This window comes from Triticum urartu, chromosome 3 (genome assembly GCF_003073215.2).
Source record: "Triticum urartu cultivar G1812 chromosome 3, Tu2.1, whole genome shotgun sequence".
Classification (NCBI taxonomy): domain Eukaryota; kingdom Viridiplantae; phylum Streptophyta; class Magnoliopsida; order Poales; family Poaceae; genus Triticum; species Triticum urartu.
In genome coordinates this window covers 94,857,586-94,863,494 of record NC_053024.1, presented here as the reverse complement: position 1 = coordinate 94,863,494, position 5,909 = coordinate 94,857,586, and positions in this window count along the sequence as shown.

Here is a 5,909-nt window from a genome sequence, read left to right as displayed (position 1 = left end):
CAAAAGCAAGTGCTTGGCATGATATTCCTTGTTCTTCGAGAAAACCAGAATGTCGTCGAGATAGACCAAAATGAAATCATTGGTGTAGGCGTTGAAGATGAAGTTCATCATGTGAGAGAACGTCAGAGGAGTGTTGACGAGGCCAAAAGACATGACAGTATTCATATGAACCATAGCTTGTCCTGAAAGCCGTCTTGGGAATATCTTGCTCACGAATACGAATCTGATGATAACCCATACGGAGATCAAGCTTGGAGAATACTTGGGCACCTTTGAGTTGTTCGAATAGCTCGTTGATGTTGGGAAGTGGATATTTGTTCTTGATTGTCTTCTTGCTCAATGGACGGTAATCAACACAAAGTCGGTCCGTTCCATCCTTCTTCTTCACAAAAAGAACACCACAACCCCACGGAGAAGAACTAGGCCGGATGAGACCCATTCTCTCTTGAATATCGAGTTGCTTCTTCAGCTCCTTCAACTCTTCAGGTCCGAGCTTGTAAGGACGCTTGCACACTGGTTCCGTGCCAGGCTCAAGATCAATGACGAATTCAACTGGCCGGTGCGGAGGCATTCCTGGAAGCTCTTCTGGAAAGACGTCTTGATATTTGCAAACGACTGGAATTTGCGAGATGGCATCGAGTTCACCCTTCTCATTGAGAGAAAACAGACGGATTGTATCATCACGAGCGGCAAAGACAATTACATCCTCAAACGAATGAGTCAATTGAATCTGCCTGGCTGCACAATCAAGATGCGCCTTGTTCTTAGAAAGCCAATCCATTCCGAGAATAAGATCAATATCCGAGTCACCAAGAACCGTTGGAGAAGCCAGAAACTTGTAGTCACCCAAGGTGATAGTAACATCCGGAATGATGGAGTTAGCATGCATGTGCTTACCGGGAGAGACAACTGCTAATGCACTAGGCAAAACTTGCGAAACCAATTCATGCCTAGATGTAAACGGTCTCGAGATGAAACAATGCGATGCGCCAGTGTCAAAAAGAACTTTAGCTGGAATATCATTAACAGGAAGGTTACCCATGATGACATCTGACGAATCCTCTGCCTGAGCTGCGTTCATCAAATTGACCTTGGCGTGCTTGGGGTTATGCTTGACCATAGCTGTACTTGCCGATCTGACAGGAGGAGGAGGAGGAAGACGCCTCTAGTTGAAACACTTTGTTGGCATAGTGACCCTTCTGTTTGCACTTGTTGCACGTGACCTCTGAAAGCGGACGGTGATACGGAGCACTCGATCTTGGAGCTTGAGATGAAGTCTTGTTCTGAAAGCCAGGGTTGGGTGGGTGGGAAGACCCACTGCCACCTTTGCTCTTCTGCTGATACGGCTGACGGAACGGAGGAGGTGGAAGCCAATACTTCTGCTGCTTGGCCACTTGAGTAGAGGAAGAAGGAGTAGCATTTCTGACTCGCTTCTTGAAAGTATCACACCTCAATTGAGCTGCCTCTTGCTTCAATGCCATGTTGTAGAACTCATCGTACCTCAAGGGCTCAAAGAGAACAAGAGCTAGCTGGATTTCTTCTCTGAGACCACCCCTGAACTGGTATATCATGCTCTTCTCATCAGGGACGTCCTGCTTGGCAAAGCGGGCAAGCTTCTGAAACAACTTGTTGTAGTCATAGACAGACAAAGAGCCTTGCTTCAGGTTGCGGAATTCCTCACGCTTGCTTTCAGCCACGCTCTGAGGGATATGGTGAGCTCTGAAATCTTGACGGAATTCATCCCAAGTAATAGCACGTCCACCTCTGGAATCCTTGTACTGCTGGAACCATTCTGCAGCTTGATCTTTGAGTTGGAAGGAAGCGAACTTGACGAAGTCCTCAGGCCTGACGTTACTGCACTCGAAATGCTTGCACAGATCCACAAGCCAATCGTCAGCATCATTTGCCTCAACACAATTGCTGAAAGTCTTTGGCCCGTTAGCAAGGAACTGGTTGAGTGTAGCAAAGTGATTCTGATTGTTGCCTTGGTTCCCTTGGTTGCCTTGATTGCGCTCTTGGAGAATTTGCATGATCAACTATGTGTTTGCGTTGGTTGCGGCCATCATAGCTTACCATGCCTCCGGAGAAGGTGGAGGTGGTGGCGGATCAGGATTCGGAGTTGTGCGCGTTGGAGGAGCCATCCTGAAGAGGTTGACATCCATTAGCACATGGATAGACAAAATATTGAAGCTGAATCCAACGGAATGAAAATTGCAACATATAGTCTTCACATCCGAACAAAATGAACGAATGCATTCCTCTTGAAATGGTCACATATCCATAAATTGAGAAGCCACTCAGAATTTAGGTAGAGAAATAAATCAACAAGGTACGGATCAAGAACAAATAATCGGTAAGAAATCCCAATCTCAGACCAACTATCCGTGGAAGAAGAACTAGAGCTACTAGAATTCCCACCTATGAAACTCCCGAACCTTTCCGGTTATGCAATCAGGTGTTGGGGATACAGGGGAAGCATAATATCTCACCCAAATCTAGCAAATCCTACATCCAGCTGTATCCATCCTTCAACACATAACCGAGAAAAACTTCGGAAACCATCTACCTCAATCTTCGAAAAGCATCCGTTATACAAGTTATGGCGATACTCCCGAACTCCCGCCCTAGTACTGGGTGGCGTCGAGGTTATCTCACCAACGAACTGCATAAAAGAGATTTTCGATGTCAGCGTACTAAACTCAGGTACTCCAGAACTGCAACAATAAAATTATGACGACAACACCTCAGAGCTCAACTCCCCGGGACACTTCCACAAAACCCCTGACTGGAGGCACCAAGACAATGTTCTCGTCATAAAACCATCGGAACGATTCCAAGATACCCGCGTGATCCTAAATTTTTTTTAGTGAAATTTGAGAAGAGAAGAGTCAAAACTCTACATCAGGATGCCTTACCAGAGCGATGAGGAGACCGGGAAGTAAAAAGAATTCCTAAACTCTTCGATATATAATTCCTAAATGACTCAAAACTTTTTTTTCTAGACACAACTCGGCCGCTAATAACGATCAAGCAATGGGGCTCCTAAGGTCGGGGAAGGCTCTGATTACCAACTTGTAACACCCTCGATGCGACTATATCTCCCACGTGTCGAGGCACGACTTAGAGGCATAATCGCATTGAAGGCATATGTCGCAAGTAAGGCAATCTTCACAACATCCCATGTAATATAAATAATAAAGGGGAGATAACATAGTTGGCTTACACTCGCCATGTCAATCAAGGTACAAAAATAACATTACATCATCCAAACACTCATGGCCCGACTATGGCACCAAAATAAAAGATAACCCAACATGCTACACAGTCCCGATCACCCCAACTGGGCACCACTACTGATCATCAGGAAAGGAAACATAGTATCATTGAGAGTCCTCGTCGAACTCCCACTTGAGCTCGAGCGCATCACCTGGAGCGGAATCATCAGGCCCTGCATCTGGTGTAATAGTAATCTGTGAGCCACAGGGACTCAGCAATCTCGCACCCTCGCGATCAAGACTATTTAAGCTCAATAGGTAAGGTAAGGTGAAAATATGTGGAGCTGCAGCAAGCGACTAGCATATGTGGTGGCTATCCTATTCGCAAAAGAGAGCGAGAAGAGGAGGCAAAGCGCGAATGAATAACTAGAGAGCAACCTGCACAAGCATTACTCCAACACCGTGTCCACTTCCAGGACTCCACCGAGAAGAGGCCATCACGGTAACACACTCAGTTGATTCATTTTAATTAAGTTAAGGTTTAAGTTATCTACAACCGGACATTAACAAATTCCCATCTGCCCATAACCGCGGGCATGGCTTTCGAAAGTTCAAATCCCTGCAGGGGAGTTCCAACTTAGCCCATGACAATCCCTCACGGTCAACGAAGGAATAGACCTCCTCCCGAGACGTTCCGATCAGACTCGGTATCTCGGTTCTTCAAGACACTTCGACAGGTTAAAACAAATCCAGCAACACCGCCCGAATGTGCCGACAAATCCCGATAGGAGCTGCACATATCTCTTTCTCAGGGCACACTCAGATTGTCCTAGGTACGGGTAGGCCAGCCCAGAGTTGCCCCTGGTGGCCACCGGCAGCTGACAGGTGGACCAACACTCAAAGGAGCACTGTCCCGGGGGGGTTTAAAATAAGATGACCCTCGGGCTCCGGAAACCCAAGGGAAAAAGAGGCTAGGTGGCAAATGGTAAAACCACGGTTGGGCATTGCTGGAAAAGCTTTAATCAAGGCGAACTAAGGGGTTCCCATTATAACCCAACCGCGTAGGGAACGCAAAATCCGGGAACATAACACCGATATAACGGAAACTAGGGCAGCAAGAGTGGAACAAAACACTAGGCGAGAGGCCGAGCCTTCCACCCTTTACCAAGTATATAGATGCATTAAGATAACATGGCAATATAATGATATCCCAACAAGTAAATAATTTTCCAACAAGGAACGGCTCCAATCTTCACCTGCAACTAGTAACGCTATAAGAGGGGTTGAGCAAAGTGGTAACATAGCCAATCAACAGTTTGCTAGGACATGGTGGGTTAGAGGTTTGACATGGCAATTTGGGAGGCTTGAAAGCAAGTGGTAGGCATTGTAGCATTGGCATAGCAAAAGAGCGAGCAATCTAGCATAGCAAAGATAGTAGTGATTTCGAGGGTATGATCATCTTGCCTGCAAAGTTGTCAGAGTTGACTGGATCCTCGAAAGCAAACTCAACGGGCTCCTCGTTAGTGAAGTCGTCTCCCGACTCTACCCAAACAAGAAAAACAAGCAACAAGGACACAATCAACCACGTGCAAGGCTCAAACAATATGATGCAAAGATGATATGCTATGCGGGATGCGATGCGGGATGCATATGCAAGATTTGACGAGGGATGCATGAACCTGGCCTCAACATGGAAATCCAAGTGTGCCACTGGAAAGATGAGATGAAATCGCTTGAAAACTATTTAAAGAATGCCGGAATCGGAGTTACGGTTTGGAAATGGCAAGCGATTCAAATATGACCACGATCTGCGATTTACAGCAAGTAGCCATCTAAATGCAATGAGATGAACAAGCTACAGCACTCACACATGACAACAAAATACATGGCAGGGATGCTTTCAAGATGCTTAAAAAATCCTAGCACTGAGGTACGGCCAATTCATCCATTAATAGGTTCAAACAAGCATGGAAAAAATGCATATGGTAAACAGATTTCAGACTTAGTGAAATTAACACTTGTCTGGAATCTCAGATCAGGTAGCACTCTTTGGAGCAACAAAACTACATGCTACAGGACCTGAACATGACAAAGTAAAACATGGCATGGAGCTACTAAAAAATCTTAACAAAAGTCCCTTAGTGACCTTGAGCCAAAAGGGATCAGAAAACACATTTGCAAGCATGTGAACATAGCAAAAACATAATCAGTTTTCAGACTTAGTGAAAACTGGCACATCCTGAAACATATCTCAAGTAGGCATGTTTACGAGCTCGATGCACTCACTACGGAGCAAGTCATGACAAGCTAAGCATACATCCATCAAGAATACACAAAATGCAAGCTAGAAATGGCAAGAACAATAGCATAGCATGCACGGATCAACTACAACATCATCGGCAAAATCGCTAACAAGTAGACAATAATTGGATGGATAGAGCACTACAAGATTAACAAAACATCCTTAGCAAAAGTAGAGCTCAATTGACTCAAGCTAGGGTGCTCCATAATTGCAAACAAAGACATGGATGGATAGAGCACTACAAGATTAACAAAAAATCCTTACTGATCATCCTCAAAAGAGGCACGGATCACTAGGAACATATAGCAATATGAGATAAACAGATAAAGGACTTTGTGGAAATGCTAAGTCCCTGAAATCAGAATTACCAAGTGCCTCACTTTGCAAGCTTG